Below are 20,566 nucleotides of genomic sequence, written 5' to 3'. Positions count from 1 at the left end.
TTACCCCTGTTAAAGTTCCAACAAACCCCCTTTTTACCTGCATTACCATTACCGGTAGGCCTCGAGTGGTTGTCGGTACCCGTACCTGATCGAAAGGGCGTCCCCGCATACTGACGGGAGGATTCGCCCACGTTACTCCCCACTAATGGCAATTTCAACATACCGGACTCCTTCATGTTGGACCAGGACACAGAATCATAACAATCCCAAGTTAAATTCTTATCATGTTCTTTTGCTTTCCTGAAAAGATTATCATAGCAGAACCAATGATTACCTTCGTGTGATACAGAGTACCCCATGATCCGTGACTGATAAATCGGCAATTCGGGTAGCAATTCGGGCCTTCGATCTCCCAAGATCGACGTGAAAAACCCCCCACGCCTTGCCCCAATTGCCAATGTTTTCATTTACTTTAAAGGCGGCCATCTTTGCACGCCAAACACTCGGATGCATTAGGTCCTTCTGACTTTTAACATGCTCCATCTCATAATGATCGGTAAGCAACGAGAAGATGTTTACATATTCACCTGCCCATATCTTTTCTTTAATAGCTAAAGGGACATGAGAGGGTGCAGACTCTTCCCTTGCAATCGGCAATGGCCGCTTACCTGAACCGGACGCTGTCTCTGCGACTAAGACCGTCCCCTGTGGCTTCTCTACGGCCGCAGCCGGCGTGGATACCCTCGCTGCTTCTCGTGTTTCACGCAGTTGTTTCATCAACACCTGCGCCTCGACAGCCGTGGCGCCCTCGCTACCTTTACCCAACCACGCTGCTAATTGTGCTGCCAGTTCGGGCGGCATATCCTCCCCGGACACGGGGGTGACTACAACGGGAATCGGATTCCCTTCCACCGGCACGGGAGTGGGTGCTCCGAGCGGGACACTGGGACCCGGAATATCGCCCCCAGCTGCTCCTCTCCTAGGCCTCTTGCCTTATTCCTCCCGGGGCTGTTCCCTCCAAAGGACGTTTCGGCCCCCCTTCCTCGCTCTTATCCATTCGCCTCTTTAGGTCGGTCATCTCTTTCATGAGAACACGCAGCATCTGTTCGGTAGTCATTCGCTTTCCCGCCTTCTTCGGCATTCTCCAGCAGAGTATCTAGAAAACAAACAAGAGGATTACAACGCTCAAAATTGGCTCTTCGTTCCGTCTCGAGCTCACGTGCAGCGAGGAGGTGCAGCTTCAGAGCACAGGAACAAGAGGATTCTTTCCGGTCCTGATCCTCCTTTTATCCGTCTTCAGGGCGGGAGTAAACCCGCCCCTGCCTGCCCCGAGGGCGTGGCCAGCCGCGTCAGTGTCTAGGCCAACCCACTCTAGGGCGGGACAAGGCGCGCCCCGGCTACGCCGCTTTGGGCATACCAGCCGAGACTCGCCTCCCGCCCAAGATGGCTTCCCGGGGGGATCGTGGTACTCTGCCATACGTGCGGGGGGACCGATTGGTCGCCCCTTTCCAGAAATGTCATCTTCTTCAGAACTCTAGATACTTCACAACGAGCATCCCCAGATAACTTGTGGTATTGTAATTTGTTATCATGCTCCACTGGCAGCATCAGTAGCCGATGCAAAGTAATCCCTTTAATGTTATGTGCTGCCAGTCCAGTTGGAGCGGTGACAACACAAGATAGCGATGACTCAGTCCTTTTCTGCAGATAACATGAAATTGCTTTAATGAGAAAACTTTTTCCAGTTCCTGCTTCTCCACTCACGTACAGTCGGACAGGCTTCAATGACGTACATGAGCACTCTTTCTTCTCATGACTTAATCCATGATCAATTTGTTTGGTAACTTCGTCATATATTTTCCTCTGCTCAACGTTGAGTTGTCTTTCTAAATCTTCTAAGTTAACCGCATCCTTCTGAGCATGTGCCATGGCTCTTTCCACTTCAATCATAGCAGTGGCAGCTTCATTTTCGATAACTGGTTCTCCTAGTGGATCCTGACTCAATGAAACAGAACTCTGACTGTCCTGAGAACTGTCTCTAGCAATCTCAGCTGCAATTGTTGCTTCCTGCTCGATTTCTGCATTCAACATTTCTAGATATTTTAGAAAAACAGGATATTCTATGGACTCCTTGGCTGCATTAAAAGAGTCTTCATAACAGAGGAAATCTCCAAGCAGTTCCTCTTCTGCACGCCAAGGCTTAAAAAGTTGCAAAAGAGCTAAATAGAAAAACTCTTTTCTTTCTGGAGATTCGCAATTCAATTTTCGATGATTTACCAAATGACATTTTCTTTGCTTGACCAGACATCCCTCACTTCCAATTACAGCATACACTCCTTTATCAATATCTTCTTTGATGTTCCTCTTGAAAATGTAATTTTGTAGAACATCATACAGACAAACATTCTCCAGGTGACTGCTTCTATTTGGATAATATGTATCCAACGTGTTGGTCTTCAGAATATCTGTACTGCCTGGCTCCTTCTCCGCCAAATACTCAATTACCCGTACAGGTTTCAGAACTCGATTACGCGTTGCAGCAAGACCAAGACTCGCCCAAATGATACTCCTAGATTTGGCATAGAGACGTGCTGAAGATAACCGGTCAGAACATTCGTAAGCTCCGATTTCTCGATGCGACAACATCTTCAGACTGAAACTGTACAACTTCTTACTGAGGCTCTTTTCATGGGAAATATCCTCCCACATATTCTTCAGTTCTGTCTTTTCTTTTTTGGTGATGTAAGACGTCACATACCGAGCCACAGCCATACAGTTGTCAGCCACAAACTGTATATCCATGTTAGCATTCCACATGGACAAAATCACTGGGTTGTAGTCGTTAATGTACTTGGACTCTTCGTTTCTTTTCAAATTGTATGTGTTTTTGGGTGATTTCTAAGCATGGGCGAATTTTGCGAATCTGGCGTTCGCGAATTTTGCGCATTTGCGAACTCGCAATCCGCAAAATCCGCGAATTCTCGCAAATTTCTGGATTTTTTTTGTGTTCGCAAGGATTTCTGACAGTTCGCAAGGATTTCTGACAGTTCGCGAGGGTTTTGTAACAGTTCGCAATTGCGAACTTACATGTCAGCTCGCAACGGTCACGATTATGTTGTTTCTACGTCTGGTTCATCATCATAGGTTCCCAGCACCCTCTGTTTCACCCCTGCCACCCTCTGTTTTACCCATGCCACCCTCTGGTACATCAATGCCTTATGCCACCCTCTGGTTCATCATCACTGTAGATTATGGGGGGAAAAAGCAAGCACACCTGCCTGCTTCAACTGACATGAATTAATTTGGGGTTGATTTATTAATGTGTCACTGTTTTAAAATTCCAGTCTGGCACCTGCTTCCTTATCTGTAATTTGCTTTCTGTTGCAGTGCAATTTTTTTTTCCAGGACCTTTGTGGCCTACTTGTAGCTATTCTATGAGCCTGCTGTGAGGGTCAGAGCAGGGTCATACAATTGTTGCAACTAGCAACTGAACTGGGAATTTGCAGATTTTTTTTTTTGGTGTTCGCAAGGATTTCTGCCAGTTCGCAAGGATTTCTGACAGTTCGCGAGGGTTTTGTAACAGTTCGCAATTGCAAACTTACATGTCAGCTCGCAACGGTCACGATTATGTTGTTTCTACGTCTGGTTCATCATCACAGGTTCCCAGCACCCTCTGTTTCACCCCTGCCTCCTCTGTTTCACCCATGCCACCCTCTGGTACATCAATGCCTTATGCCACCCTCTGGTTCATCATCACTGTAGATTATGGGGGGGAAAAGCAAGCACCCCTGCCTGCTTCAACTGACATGAATTAATTTGGGGTTGATTTATTAATGTGTCACTGTTTTAAAATTCCAGTCTGGCACCTGCTTCCTTATCTGTAATTTGCTTTCTGTTGCAGTGCAATTTTTTTCCAGGACCTTTGTGGCCTACTTGTAGCTATTCTATGAGCCTGCTGTGAGGGTCAGAGCAGGGTCATTCAATTGTTGCAACTAGCAACTGAATTCTGGAGGGGCCCTTGTCAGGAAGCACTACAGGGAACGGTTACTAATGATGAGTTTGAACTTTTGAACCTGCTTTCACTTTTGCAAAACTCGTTTTTCTGCAGAGCAGCATTACAGCAACTTTAATGCCCCACCAAGCTTATATGAGAAAGTTGATTTCTAATCCAAAAGTGATCCAAAGAAAATCAAAAGGCCTCAAAACTAAAAAAGTGCAGGCAAATGTCAACCTGAGGAGTTCTTCTGATAAAAATAATCATTTTCAGAAGGTCTATGCTGCTTGCTAGTAGATTTCTTGTGCAGAATTGCAATTTTTGTAATTTCGCGAGTGCGAGATTGTTGCTGCCCGCCGCACCTACATGTTCGCAATTGCGAACTTACACCGCAAAGAAAAAAAATCCGCTGCGTGCGAATTTGCGGATTTTGCGGGAAATTCGCGAATCTCGCGGATTGCGAATTTACCGAAAATCCGCAAAATCCGCGAGCGTAACGGATTTTCCGCCCATGCTTAGTGATTTCCTCGTCACATTATGTCGCAGCGAAGACATCAAATTGTACACTCTTCCTTTAGATATCACCGACCGTGGAAATGCAAACTGACATTTGGTGTAGTACTTGTCCTTGTTTCTGAATTTACGACGACAGTACTTTCCACAACGATGGCTTTGAAACCGTAAAACTTGTTCTCTTAGACTTTTATCTTCGTTTGTCTTTGGAACAGCACATGTAGCATACTGTTCTATGAAACTCATCACTAAGTCATCCGGATCTGTTCCAAATTTGGGTGCATCTTTGATCCATAGCAGCATATGTATATGAGGAGCACCTCTTGCTTGATACTCCTTTCTCCAGAAGAAATCCAACACCTCTCCAAGAGGTGGATTTTTCTTGTTCGTGATGAAAGACATCATAGCTTCAAATCTATGATTGAAGTATCTGCATACATTCACTGGATCCAAAGAGCACAGTTCTCCGGGTGTCTTGAATTCGATATTTTCAATGTTTCCATTTGCCTCTCGTAGAAATTCAAGTAAGTCTTCCCAGCCATACTCAGCACAGCTGAGAGTGAGGAACCATGTGGGAGTTCCTCAGCATACATTTTAAGTCACCATGACGGCGGTACCAATACTCATTAGTACCACGCTGACAAGCCATGAGATTAATCAGGTGAGAATCCAAAATACTGTCTTGCACATTGACTTTATCTATAAAGTCCCTTGCCGAGATATTTCGCAGTTGTACACCACTTTTCAAGATGTGGTTCACTGCATAAGACAATCCAGAGAGATCACTTTCAAACAGTAGATGAAATAAATAGGGAATGCATTGACGAAACCTAGGATCTTCTGCATACAATCGTAAAGTCCGGTATTCTGAAGCAGGAATTTGAACAGGTCGCTCATCATATCGTCCTCCTCGACCTGTGGGAAATAACTGTGGGAAACACCGAGCTTCCAAACTTTCCTCCCAAACACTAATGGGACTCCCTTTGGCTTGTTTCATTTGAAACAACTCAATAGCATTCCCCATGACTTCCTTGGAATGCAAAGGATGAACACTATAATGTTCATATATTTCTTCATTTTTAGATGCTTCTACTTTCTCAATTTGTCCAGCACACAAATTGCTGTCCTCTTCTTCACTTACTTCCTCTTCTGCAACACATACATTCTTGTAGTACTCATTGTTTTTTTATCAAATACAATGTTGCCTTTTTGACTTTCCTAACATCCACTAAATCTTGCCAGATTTTCTTACTCTTTGTCGGAACCCCATTAACTATGATAACCAGAGGTTCCTCTTCCACTTTCTCTACTCCAATTGTATTAATGTTTTTCTTCAAATCTAAAGGCAAATAAACAACTCTTCCCTTTAATCCTCTCTGTAAATCTGATGGAGGCAATTTCACTGTTTTTGGCTCCATTCGTACAATAGCCTGGTAGGGATGGACACTTTGAATCAAAATAGATTCATAAGTATTTAAATCCTTCAATTCAGAAGGAATGTCAACTAATTCCAGATTATTATAAACCGCTCTAGCAGGCATCTGGTTTTAGTTTAATTTGTTATAACAATAAGTACACATATGTTGCTCAGCTCCCAAATCAAAACAATTTTCTACCATCAAGTATGTGGCAAAATCCTTCCATTCACTATTGTTTTCCATATCACTTTTTGCATATAAATCCACTAACTTAGTCTGATTCTTATAATAAGTCCGTCGACAACACACACAAGTGAAATTAGGCCTCTCACTTGATTTCACCATAAACGTGGAAATTTCCTTGTGAAAGTTATGTTTACTGAAAATCTGTACACTCTCTTCCACATTACCTTCTTCTAGTGGGTCAATTTCAACATTGTTCTCTTTACCAGCAAAGTAACAGAACTCAATTTCTTGACAAATAGTCTTCACATCTACTTCAGAACCATGCAAAAGAGCACTGCTTAATTGTTTACGCATAATTGCTGGACTCTTAGCATAATACAACATTCTAACTAATTTCCTCATTTTATTATGATGCACTGCTAGCATCCTGAAATGATGAAAACACTCTGGCATACTCTCCTGGAAAGACAAGCCAGTGAATGACCATGCAAACCTGTCACTTGTCTCACTCTACAAGGATCTAATTCTTGCAACAACTTTATTTTTTGTTTTAAACTTTTCTTATTAAATGTCCGTACAAATTCACAAAGCAAATCGATGGAATCCTGTCGCACACTGCAAATAGAACTACACTTCCAGGTGTACACTGGTCCCTTAGGATGTCTCCCTAAAACCTCATCACTTAACACCTCTTCTGCATCTGCAGACACGAGTTTTTCTTTTTCAACCGGACGACCATCTTTTACCTCATATGCTCGACCATTGCTGTCAACTGCATGCACCAAATCATTGTCCTGAAAATAACTCTCCTCATTAAAAAATGCCTCACTATTTGAACTATGCATCCATTCTCCTGAGAAAACTTCACAAAAATTACTTCGATTAACTACTCTCTTCCATCTACTATTTGATTTGAAAACATAAATTACCTTGTTTAGTTTCCTAATTCTATTAATTACCAAAATAAATAACTTTCGCTTAATTTCGAAAGCCTGATCAATAATTTTCTCTACATTTTTCTTTTTCTTAAAAAATGCCACTTTCTGTTCGCCTTTCTTAAATTGTTTTAGCAAATTGACAATTACCCTGTTGCGGAACATTCGCCTACGAATGTCCCTGAATGTATTTTCCCTTCTACTGCCATGCACAGAGTTATCTCCTGCTCTAGCAGAAACTTTTTTGACGGGCCTTTCCTTTCCATTTAAATTGGCTCTCTTTTTCTGGACTAAAACTTGTTCTGTAGTTATACTTTTGTTTCTACAAATGTTTCTAAGGAATGATTTCGTTCTCTTACCCGGAGCTTTCTTCGTGCGTTGACGTGATTTTAATGTAGAGGACTGCTGCAAGCATTTAGTAATCTGCTGTCTTTGACGTGTCGTAGCCTTTCGGATTCTATCCTTAGACGGCATTGTCTAATTTCTAAATAATCTGCAGTTGAATCTGTGGTAAAATATAATAAAAAATGTTATTAACCACTATTACCAAACAGTAAATCAATAACAGTAAGGATTTGATTCAGCAATGCCATAAAGATGATTCAGTGAAATCTTCTTAATTTTACTGTGATAGTTTTACAGGGCTTTCATGCAAATGACTGCCCACCCTGCAACAAAAAGCCCACATGAAACTTGACGCACATTAAATTGTGTACTTACCTGCAATAATCCATATGCCAGTGTTTAGGTCCCTCCACCCTGCCCCTCCCCCTCCCCACCTCCCTGCCCCACCGTAACTCCCTCCACGACCCGCGGCTGCTATCTTCCAACATGGTGCATCTTGAAAATCTCTCCTGCATTATAAAAGTGACGCAACAGCAGCACAAAATAGGCGCACAGCCATCATAAATCTGCCCCTAACACTTTAAATGATTGATTCAGGATGAAGATAAGGTGTGGACTATCTAGAAGTTTGTTTGAGGTGAGGCCTACTCAGGGTTGCAGATGAAATTTAGGCTTGTTGAAGAGTACAGAGGTGATAATACATGTACAGGCCTACCAATGAAGTGAATCATGTCCACTGCACTCTTGAACAAAGGCCAGACCTCCTCTATCTCCCTGTACACGCCTAAACCTCATCTGCACAATGTGATTCGTAATGTTAGGAAACACAAGTGATATAATTGAAAAACGTGCAAATATTTTTGCACATTTAACAATCACATCACCTGTATTTCTTCAGCTTACTTATCTCATTGTGCAGATGTACTCTACATCCTATGTAGAAGCACACCCTATCAATACTTAAATTACCCAAGCACACATGGGAGCGTATTTACAAGGACCTTGCTCCAGGGGAAATGTCTTAAATTAAAATTGGAAAAATTACATCAAAGGGACTCAAAGTCCTTGTAAATATGCCCCAAACAACCTATTAAACACTAGCAGTACATATCAAGAAACCTAATTGATTTCAAAAAACGTTTTTAAACCTTTTATGTAAAACAATTATATACCTACATTCATGGGGAACTGACTTAAAATGCCCTAATACACATGAAAACGTTTTTTTAAAGTCCTTGCACCTTTTTTTCAATCACTTTTAACATGGATATGTAACTCAAACAATCAAAATCAAAATTTACCAAGCACACATGGGGGCGTATTTACAAGGACCTTGCACCACGGGGAAAGTGACTACAAATGACCAAACACACATAGGGACGTATTTACAAGGCCCTTGAACCAGGGGGAAGGGACTTGATATGGCTAAGCACACATAGGGGTGTATTTACAAGGCCCTTGCACCACTTATGCATCACTTTTAACATGTACACTGTAGAGCAGCATGGGGCAATAACAACACAGATGCATCATGCATCTGTTCCGCAAAAGCGACGCATTGCAGGAGTCACATCGCAAGTAAATACATTCTCATAATTTTTAAAAGCATTCCTTTTCCTTAAAAATGATTTTCTGATCATAATTTGAAAACACAGCACAGCTCCTATGTACAACCACACCTTGTCAGTACTAATACTTTACATTATCTGCAATTACAATTGGTAAAAGAATGCAAAATCTTCTTTGAAAAAATAATGCAAACACTTGACACAAAACATCATTTTAAATGCACAGCTGGCTTTCTTATTTTCTCAAAAAAGCATACTAGTCTCTATCTAAAATAAAGAAACGATAACTCACCTTAACAAATGCTTTTTGAATTTCAAAACAGTCTCAGAAACACACCAATTTTTCTTTAGCAGAACAAAAGGTATGCACTCCAGAGGCTGGATCCAACAAAGGCACTGAAATGCTGATATTCATCACACATATCTCTCATGTCAGCCAATCAAAACTCTTCCCTCACTATTTTCAAATCAACACCCTTCCCCCCTCTGCCCTTTCTGCCCTTTTTCCATAGCAACTACCGCCTGCCAGACCTCTCATGTTTACAAGTTCACACAACAATGTTTCAAATGAACTCTGAACTCTCAGTACACCTGCTAATCCACTGCAATCTTTCATAACATCATTTTTTATTAACCATTCAAATTACATCTTTCAAAGAACACATCCATGCACCCTAACTTTCTGTTTTCAGCAATGGAAATCCACCAATCACTGCTAATGAATCATTAGCACTCAAACTCCACAGTTTTTTTCTTTACAAACTCCACTGTTTCAACTGCCATTTCATTCCCATACTTCATCTGACTGCAGCAGGACCTCCTCTCGCCATGTTTTCTGTCTGGATTCTAGGACATAGCTACATCCACTGGGCTCACAGGTATGCTGATAACAGAAATTTACAGAACCTCAATTTACAAAATGTGGAAATCAAATGGATTGGCCAAAGAGAATTGCAATGTCACCAATTGATACCATTGGTGAAAACCTTTTTACATTTGCCAAACCCTGACCTCATAATAGTGCACTGTGGAGGAAATGATTTGGGCACTTTGACTGGGGTAGGTCTGGAAATGCTCTTAAAAGACACCTTTGAGCAATTGATGGCACTTTTTCCTCAAACTGCCTTGGTATATTCCAATATATGCCAAAGACAAAAATGGAGGTGGTCCAATCAATTTTGTCCACAAATTGAGAAATCGAGGAAGCATGTAAATAAGTCTGTTTCAGCTTACATGAGAGACCATGGAAGGGGCTCCATCTACAACAATAACTTGCGTTATTACATGCAAGATATCTACAGAGGAGATGGTGTGCACTTCTCAGATGAGGGGAACAGAGTTTTCATACAAAATTTAAGACTGTGTATTGGTACCTACTTATAAGTACCTAGAACTTACACAGAACCCAAAAGCTCTTTTCAGAGCTACCTTAACTTTAATTACTCTTTTGAAATTTCGAATGTACCTTTTTTCACTAATTTTCACTTATGTTCGCTTCCCGGTTCGCTACCCGGTTCGCGTACCGGCCGCTAACAGCGCGAAAAATTCAAAAAATGTTTTCGACATATATGAGCCTCCTCAGCCACCCTCAGAAAACCTAGGGGGTCAGGATACGTCTACCGTGCCCCCTTCTACCCATTCTGAACATTATTTACCCTCCATCTTGTATCTCAATTCTACCAAAACACAAAATGGAGGACTCCCGTAACGCTGCAGGTTCGCGTACCGGGACACGCACTAACAAGCACTCGCTCAAAAAAGGTGGGAAAGTAATTTACAGAAAAACCACTGGAGACACTTTCACCAATTATACATTAGCTCATACTACATTCCAATCCCTACCATTTTCACAAATTTGGTTGAACCTCTCTAAATTCCCTGAGGTAAATTACTTCACAAAACACATATGAAGTGTTGGAATTGACAACCAATTAAAATGTTACTTTCATTTTCTACTATTATATCATGACATTTGATTGGTTATGTACCTGAATATATATAAAGAAAGAGAGAGAAACACAGCCATTTTGACTACTACTTCCTGAAGTACATTTCAAGAGCATTTTCACTGACAAATTAAACTTCTTTTTGAAAGGTAAGAAGTTATTTTAAAAATTTGAAATGAGAACTATGTTATGGTAATTTGTGAAAACGTTTTCAGATAGTTATATACTGTCCCTCTGTAAGAGTTAGAGATTGAGATAGGCTTCTCTGTTATAATTATGGATTGAGTTAGGCTTCTATGGTATAATTATGAATTTACTTAGTCTTCATCACAGGCACTTTGTAATAGTTCTACTTCCTGCCTGAATCCATACAGTGCCCAAAGATAACTTCACTGTTAAAAATTCACAAGTACCTGCCTAAACTTTAACCCAACAGTAACCTATCTCTACTGATATATTTTTATTTTTTATGCAATTTACAGCAAGAAAATGGAAGCACAACAGAAAGAAAATAATATTTCCTTTCAAATAAATATTGAAAGCAATCCAAATGAAGAAAAGGATGAAAATGACTTTTTGGATGACACATTAGACGAAGAATTAATTGAATGTGTAGAAGAATATGAATCATGGAATGAAAAGGAGGACATACCTGATGAATTGATGTTACAAATTCTTTTAGATTTGGAAAAATCTGAACAATAAATTAAAATTTTAAAATTAAAAATTGTTTGAGACATTATTCTTTTTTTTATATGTAAATTATGAAATAGTACCAAAAATAGATATAATATAAAGTGAGACTTAAAATATACTGTACAACTTTTTTGTGTTACATAGTAAGTTTGCTCATAGTTACTTCCTTTCTCCAACTATATTATCTCCAATGTGTATTTAACATCTCTTTATCATCTCCTGCCTCCATATTGTTTCGGCTTTCCAGACAGACTATGGTATGAATTCCATATACCACAATAACTTCTGAAACAACTTGCAAGATATCTACAAAGGAGACAGCGTTTATTTATTTTTAGACTCTGCATTGGTACCTACATGTTGCTACGTAAATAACAAAAAAAAAAAAAAACCCAACAAAACGAACAATCAATAAACATACAATATTTAAAAAGTCTATCATTCTTGTTTCCTTATAGTACGCTCCCCGGACCGCTTTCCGGTGCGCGTACCGGGCGCACCCCACGCAAAAAAAACTACATTTTTTTTTTTTGCCCCGCAGGGCCCTTTTAAAGCCTCCACATCAAACCTAGGGGGTCAGGGAGGATCTACTATGCCCCCTTATGGTCATTTGCCCCTTCATTTTGGCCTCCTCTTTTCTCTCGATCCTACCGAGAGACAAGATGGCGGCCGCTCCGGACTGTTTAGAATGTTGACAGACACCGGAGAGCCAATCAGCTTCGCTCCGCAAAGTTCCGTTACGCGAAAAGTACGCGAACCGGAGCGCTACCCGGGACGCTGTCACAGATATATCTGTTTTTTAAAACGTTAATTTCTCAAAATCCTTTGGAGCACATATATTGAGACCCAGCAAAGGCACATCGGGCTAACAGTCCCTACAATTTTGCCAAGTTTCGTGCAAATCCATTCAGCCGTTCGAGCTAAAAGTGAGGCCAAACGCCCTATGGAAAAATGAATGGGAAAAACGCGTTTTGGGACCCCCCTTTTTTCTTGGCCCCCCTTGATGAAACCCCCCCAAATTTTCAGGGGCTGCTCAGAAACAAAATGTGCCATTTTCCTGAAAATTTCAGCCGATTCCGTCCACAAACTTTATTAGACATAGAATTTTCAAAAGTCCCATAGAGAAAAAATCCTAACTATATATACCTACTGGCGACCGCCAGTAGGTAATATATATATATATATATATATATATGTATATATATATATATATATATATATATATATATATATATATATATATATATATATATATGGTTGAAAGGGCTCCCGACCAGAGTTGTTTCCTCCCAGGAACCACACAGACGACTCGCACACCAGGGTCAGTGTTCAAATTGCGTTTATTGGCGACGCGTTTCGACCAAACTGTCTTCTTCGAAAGCCAACCACATGTAAACACAATCACCATTTTATACACCTAACAGTGCTCCAGGAGATAGAGGAAACTGATGTAGGACTACATTGTAAGTCAAGACTACATTTTTAGGTGAACTACAAATGAGGTAAAAGACAGACTGTGTTGAAAAAAGGTCTCAAATAACAAGTATGGCCATGATTTCAGGTGAACAATAAAACACGAGGGAGGCATGGGTGGGACATGTTTACTGACCTAGCATTGTTACAGTCCCTACAACTACTGAAAAAACAAAGTGTAACAATGGGTCAACAGAAAAGTAAAGCAGCTATCTAGACAACTGTAAGTGTGTTTTTTAGAGAACACAATCCCAGAATCCAAAGTATTCTTAGTGAAAAGTTGTTCCCATCAGATACCCGTCCTGTACCGCCCTACATCACTTGGGATCCTTCACCAGAAGGAAGTGGAACGAACCACTTAGGATTAGGTGGATTGTGACCTAATCGAGGTGTGAAGGAATGTATGGTGTGTGAGTAGACTATTATGATGGTATCAGGGGGCATAAACAGAACAAAAAGCAGTGCATTAAGTGCTCGCTGTGGCGTGTGAAAGTGAGGAAGTTAATATTGGGTTGAAGGAGTGGAAAAAAAGTTTATTATGTTCCTACCCTCACCCAAGGTTAAAAGACAGTGCAAGTAGTGGTAACAAATAACTACTGAGATTTTAATTGGTCGACATGTTTCTGCAGTATTAGGTTCAAAGGATACCAGTCTGCTTCATCAGGACCTAGTTGTTAAGGAAGTGCTACTGCTCATCTTGAAGTGAATGTTGTGTTTAAAAAATCATGTCACCTGAAAAACACCGATGGAAAAGATCCAGTCAGTCAACAGTAGACAGACACACATGTAAATACAAAAAACATACAGTTAGTGGCGAAGGCTGCAAATGCACAGAGATAGTCTCGTGATATTTAAATAAATGCCAAACATGTCAAGGTCATGGGTTGTACCAATAATCAACTCGTTCAACCAGGTACCTAAATCCTGGGTTTATGCAAAGTTATGAACACTCACCCATGTTCTGGGGAATGGACTCTCCACCTCACCCGGCAACAGCTCAGGTACAAAAATGGAGCACCGCTCTAATGGATGTGAACAAAAAAGAAATGAAAGAGGAAGAGCTCGCTAGAACTCTGTCTGAAAAACACATTCCCTCTGCCATTGAGGGTTTATAGCTATGAATCCCAGTACATATTGTAATGTTTGTAGTAACTTGTATATATTCAACCATGGGCCAAAAGAAGTTCTTTTACATACTCTTAGTGTAGTTAGGTCAGAGTTGCTAAGCGCGAAGTAAGCGCGATCTTGTGCAGGGGTTTCTCAGTCGGGTGCATTATTATAGCGGTCTCAATCTCACCTGTTATGTAACGCACACTCCCAACATAGCCCCTGTGTCTATCCTGCCTCTGATGTTTCTTGCTGATACCCCCACCTTTAAGTATTCAGTATCGATAGCCAAGCGTGGTCACTCATAGGGTCAACACTCTCGCGATCTCACACATCAAGTGCCAAACATTGCCGACTTGTATTCGTGCCTGAAAAGAGTCCGAGCGTGATCTCTAATAAGCCCGGCTCCTTCACGTATAGCTACCGCCCTGCCCGCTTACCTGTCCGTCGGTACCCCGCGCCTTCCTCTAGGCTGACTGTGGGAGGTCATGACCAATGTGGGCATGACCACTAGAAAGGTGAAGACACGGATATCAGAGCATAAGAGCTCAATACGCTGTGGGAAACAAGCAACCCGCATGACAAAACATTTCTTGGAGGCACATCATGCACCCACAGATTTACAATGGACCGTGCTGGAACAGCCCTTGATCCCCAAACACATTACAGATGTCAGCGCATTTCTACATCGTAGAGAACAGAGATGGGTGCACAAACTCCAAACCGACATCACGGGTTTAAATGAAGATATCCCGTGGATGTCTCTATGAGTTATGGTACACAGAGTACAAATCCCATATTTATTATATATTGTGCAAAGCACTATTGGTGTATTCAGTCCACCCTTCGTTCCTACCAATTTTCCACCTAGGGGCTGAAACATACTCTGAATATTTCCAATAATTCTCTACCCAGGGGTTCGAGTGGAGCAAAACTGTAGGTCCCTATAAGCCATGCTGCACATAATACTAGTATCATGCACACCAGGTTCACTGTTCTACAAACACTTTGTGTGTACAACCAACATTCTGACCATCCGTACATTTTTCTATCACCTCTGTACCTAGGGGCTGCATTAGGTTAAAATTGGAGGTCTGTACCTAGGGGCTGTATAGTATGTAACACAGGAGGTCTGTTGTATTATTAATATTAAATCATATACCATCATCCTGCTAGTGCCAAGGCGCATTCTACATCAAACACAATAATATTTAATCAGGGTGGATAAATACACACTATTACCCTGCTACATATTGCAGTGCCTGGATATGTGCTCAAACTGTATCAAACGTGTACATTCTAGTATACAAAAGACGGCAAATCGCCGTAATACATTTCCGGACCACAGTTCCAATGGTGCCGATCGGCAGACTACATTTCCCATGGATCACAAGGACTGGAACGCGTTCAGAGACGCGCGTGCTTACGTTGCACGCAAATTGCCCTGCGGACCTATCAGAGCCATTTCAAATATCCCGCTTCCTGTTCAGTCGGTACCTCCCACAGTCAGCCTAGAGGAAGGCGCGGGGTACCGACGGACAGGTAAGCGGGCAGGGCGGTAGCTATACGTGAAGGAGCCGGGCTTATTAGAGATCACGCTCGGACTCTTTTCAGGCACGAATACAAGTCGGCAATGTTTGGCACTTGATGTGTGAGATCGCGAGAGTGTTGACCCTATGAGTGACCACGCTTGGCTATCGATACTGAATACTTAAAGGTGGGGGTATCAGCAAGAAACATCAGAGGCAGGATAGACACAGGGGCTATGTTGGGAGTGTGCGTTACATAACAGGTGAGATTGAGACCGCTATAATAATGCACCCGACTGAGAAACCCCTGCACAAGATCGCGCTTACTTCGCGCTTAGCAACTCTGACCTAACTACACTAAGAGTATGTAAAAGAACTTCTTTTGGCCCATGGTTGAATATATACAAGTTACTACAAACATTACAATATGTACTGGGATTCATAGCTATAAACCCTCAATGGCAGAGGGAATGTGTTTTTCAGACAGAGTTCTAGCGAGCTCTTCCTCTTTCATTTCTTTTTTGTTCACATCCATTAGAGCGGTGCTCCATTTTTGTACCTGAGCTGCTGCCGGGTGAGGTGGAGAGTCCATTCCCCAGAACATGGGTGAGTGTTCATAACTTTGCATAAACCCAGGATTTAGGTACCTGGTTGAACGAGTTGATTATTGGTACAACCCATGACCTTGACATGTTTGGCATTTATTTAAATATCACGAGACTATCTCTGTGCATTTGCAGCCTTCGCCACTAACTGTATGTTTTTTGTATTTACATGTGTGTCTGTCTACTGTTGACTGACTGGATCTTTTCCATCGGTGTTTTTCAGGTGACATGATTTTTTAAACACAACATTCACTTCAAGATGAGCAGTAGCACTTCCTTAACAACTAGGTCCTGATGAAGCAGACTGGTATCCTTTGAACCTAATACTGCAGAAACATGTCGACCAATTAAAATCTCAGTAGTTATTTGTTACCACTACTTGCACTGTCTTTTAACCTTGGGTGAGGGTAGGAACATAATAAACTTTTTTTCCACTCCTTCAACCCAATATTAACTTCCTCACTTTCACACGCCACAGCGAGCACTTAATGCACTGCTTTTTGTTCTGTTTATGCCCCCTGATACCATCATAATAGTCTACTCACACACCCTACATTCCTTCACACCTCGATTAGGTCACAATCCACCTAATCCTAAGTGGTTCGTTCCACTTCCTTCTGGTGAAGGATCCCAAGTGATGTAGGGCGGTACAGGACGGGTATCTGATGGGAACAACTTTTCACTAAGAATACTTTGGATTCTGGGATTGTGTTCTCTAAAAAACACACTTACAGTTGTCTAGATAGCTGCTTTACTTTTCTGTTGAGCCATTGTTACACTTTGTTTTTTCATGATTTCAGGTGCACATTTAAACAAGAATGAAATACTTTCAGCTTGAGATAAAATTAAAGTTTAAAATTAAACAGAAGCATGGACAATTATACAATTGTTCGATTTGTCATATTAAACAATGCACAGTTCATGTACATTTCAAATTCATGCCTGAAATTAAATAACACACGTGCACAGGAACATATATTTTTTAACAAGTTTTTAGAGACCAATTGTTACTATCACAGATGTCTGTCTAGTTTGTGCCAGCCCCAATTCAGGTAGAATAGTACTGAAATGGGAAATTGGGTGCGCGCGTCACGGCCAAGTGGCCAATTCTAGTTACTGCAGACCAATTTTATAAATGGTAGTCTAGGAAAGGGTTGAGATTTAAACAATTACAGTTCACAGTCCTCTAAGGAGGGGAGGGGGTTTTTCCACAATTAGTGACGGATTTCTCCAATGCCATGTAGGAGCCGTACTATAAGAAAACTAAAATCAATTTAAAGAAAATAAAAGGTGAGAGGGTGCCGAAATTCTTCTTTCAGCCCCGTGAACTATACAAAAAGTGAACCCTGTGCTGCCTGAGATTTGCCTAGCCAGACAAGCCATAATCAGACACATAGGTGTGATTGTGAAAAATAAAAGTTTGGGAATTTAAAGGAAGTGCCCATAAAGGAACAGGAAAGGTCATTTATCATGTTATCAGTGCATAATTGATCCCGTGTCTACCACAGGATGGATTCGGCAATGGTATTAGTTGAGATCTAATATTCAAAGTTGGAATGTGATGATGAAGTTAGCTCACCTACATCAGAGAGAGCCCTCTCTGCACAGGATTCATATGAGTGAGGGGAAAATGCAAACACAGAAAGCCCAGGTTGAGGGATCTGGGCAAAAGCACTGACTAGGACATGGGTTGAACTGGTGCAGTATAAAGGCAGATCTTCCGGCTTAACATAAGGTTTTTAGCCAATGTGCACGTACAGTTCCTCATCCTCGTTCAAACCAAAGGGGTTTCTCGAATCCAGGCGAATAATATATCGAGATTCCAGGACACGCAGTTGTTTGAGACGGTTACCCCCTCTGGGGTTCGCTGGGACCCTGTCAATACCAAAAAATGAAAATTGGTTAACATCGCTGTTGTGGACACGCAACCAATGTCGAGCAGTAGCATAGGACATATCAACATTCTTGATTGCTCTCATATGTTCAAGAATTCGCTTTTTTATCGGGAAAATGGTACTCCCAATGTAGAACTTTGAGCATGGACATACAATTACATATACACAATGATCAGTGTTACAGTTCATGAATTTACCTATATTCTCACTTTTTCCCGTGGGGAGAGGATAGGACTTAACATTCTTACTGGTAGCACAGGCCTTACACTTGCCACATTTGTAGAAACCTTTTTGTTCTTTTAACCAGTTCTTCTTCTTCACTGGGCCCTCAAAATAACTCTTAACCAGCATGTCTTTAAGAGATCGTGCCTTTCTGTAAGTAACCTGAGGTGAGCTGTTGACCAATTTTCCTATAGTGGGATCACTTTTGACAATGTGCCAATGCCTCTTCAAGATTTCTCGTACTCTTCCTGCTTCCACACTATATGTTGTTATCATCCTGACGTTACTCGATCCCGGGCTATTGGGATGTTTAGTTATTCTCTTGCTAAGAAGTGACTCCCTATTCCTGGCTTTCACTTTCTCCCTGGCTGTCAGTAATGCCTGGTCTGAGTATCCCCTGACTCTGAATCTCTGAATCATTGTGTCCTGTGCTCTCTCATAGTTATTATTGGAGCTGCAGTTTCTTTTGGCTCTTAAAAATTCTCCGTACGGAATGCTGTCCTTCAGGCTGCTAGGGTGGTGGCTTTTGGCATGTAAGATGCTGTTCCCGGAGGTGGGTTTCCTATACAAGTCTGTTTCAATCATCCCTTCCACTACTCTGACTGTGACATCCAAAAAGTCCATTTCTAGGGGATCTACCTTACTTGTGAATCTAAGATTCACATAATTTTTGTTGTTGTTCAGAAGGAATTTGTTTAAATCAGATCTTGTTCCATCCCATATCAAAAAGATGTCATCTATGTGCCTGGTGTAAAATACAATATGGCGGGTAACATCAACATTGTCCTCAGACCAAAAAATTTGTTCCTCCCACCATCCCATTAGCATACAGGCAACACTTGGAGCAAAACAACTCCCCATAGCAGTCCCAACTTCTTGCTTGTACCAGTTGTTTTCAAACAAGAAGAAATTATTTGTGAGGCAGAATTCCAGCATTTCAAGTAGCATTTCCGCTTGGTTAAGGTAGAATATTGATCGGTCTCTCATAAAGTGTCTGCAAGCTCTCAGACCATCAATGTGTTTAATGCATGTGTACAGAGAGACCACGTCAATCGTAACCATACAGAAACTGTCTTCCCATCTGATACCCTCAATCTTAGAAATAAAATCAGTGCTGTCTCTACAGTATGAGGGAAGGTTTAAAACATACGGGAAAAGGAAGGTGTCCAGAAAAATGGAAGTACTTTCAAGGAGACTGTCATTGGCTGATACAATTGGTCTCCCAGGTGGGTTAGTCTTGTCCTTGTGGACTTTAGGCAACATATAGAAACAGGGGGAGACAGGGTGTTGTACACGTAAGAATCTGAACTCTGATTCAGCTAGCAGGTCTCTACTTCTCCAGTCTTTTAGTTTCTCATGATAAGTAGAAATACTAGTCACATATTCTTCCCTGTTCGCTCTTCTATAGTTGCCTGATAGCTCCAGTTGTTTCCTAGCTTCCTGTTTATACAGATTAACATCCCATAAGACAACGTTGCCACCCTTGTCTGAGGGTTTGATTATGAAGCTATGGTCAGCATTGAGAGTTTTTAGAGCCTCCCTTTCTTCCGGTGTCAAATTGTGGGCATGTTTGTTCTTACTCTTTTCCCACAAACCAAGGAGATCCCTATTGACTATCTCATGAAAGGTCTCTAGGTTGTCATGGGGAGTGGTGGGGTGAAATGTGGATTTCGGTCTGTGGCCCGTTACACTACGTCCTCCTAGTGTTAGTCCCATCCTATCCAATACTTCCACATCATCCAAACCACTCACATCTTCTCCACATAACTCAAATGCACTTGCCAAGCTGTCAACATCCTGTATCTGTAAGACTTTAGACACCTGTGTGCTCCAAACAGTATCATTGCTCCTATGTTCTAAAGCACGTTTTTTCTTTAATGCAAACATTTTCATCAGTTTCAATTTTCGGACAAATAGAAAAACATCAATCCTGGTTTGGCTGTAATCGAAGTTGGCTATTGGGCAGAAAGTCAAGCCCAACTCCAAAACCGATTTTTCAGCCTCAGTCAATACGTGGGAGGAAATGCTAACAATAGTCAAATTGGGCTCACCCATCATTGGTGCTTGTTCTGTCGTTGCGTCTTCCCATACGACATTGCTCCTCTTGTGTTGCCCCCCGCGCCTTGTGGTTTTCCTCTTGCGTTTCCTCCTCTTCCTCTTCCGTACGTTCGATTTGGTGGTCTTGCTCTTAATG

The 20,566-nt window shown here is 41.4% G+C and overlaps 1 protein-coding gene across 1 annotated transcript in view; it reads left to right on the top strand.

Annotated features, from left to right (window-relative positions):
* The window catches only part of LOC147668745 (protein cornichon homolog 2), a 624,799-nt gene that overhangs the window by 239,049 nt on the left and 365,184 nt on the right, over positions 1-20,566 (top strand). The gene's annotated exons all lie outside the window — the stretch shown is intronic.

The sequence above is a fragment of the Lissotriton vulgaris genome, unplaced genomic scaffold, assembly GCF_964263255.1.
Source record: "Lissotriton vulgaris unplaced genomic scaffold, aLisVul1.2 SCAFFOLD_221, whole genome shotgun sequence".
NCBI classification, from domain to species: Eukaryota; Metazoa; Chordata; class Amphibia; order Caudata; family Salamandridae; genus Lissotriton; species Lissotriton vulgaris.
This window is presented reverse-complemented; position numbering and strand designations above follow the sequence as displayed.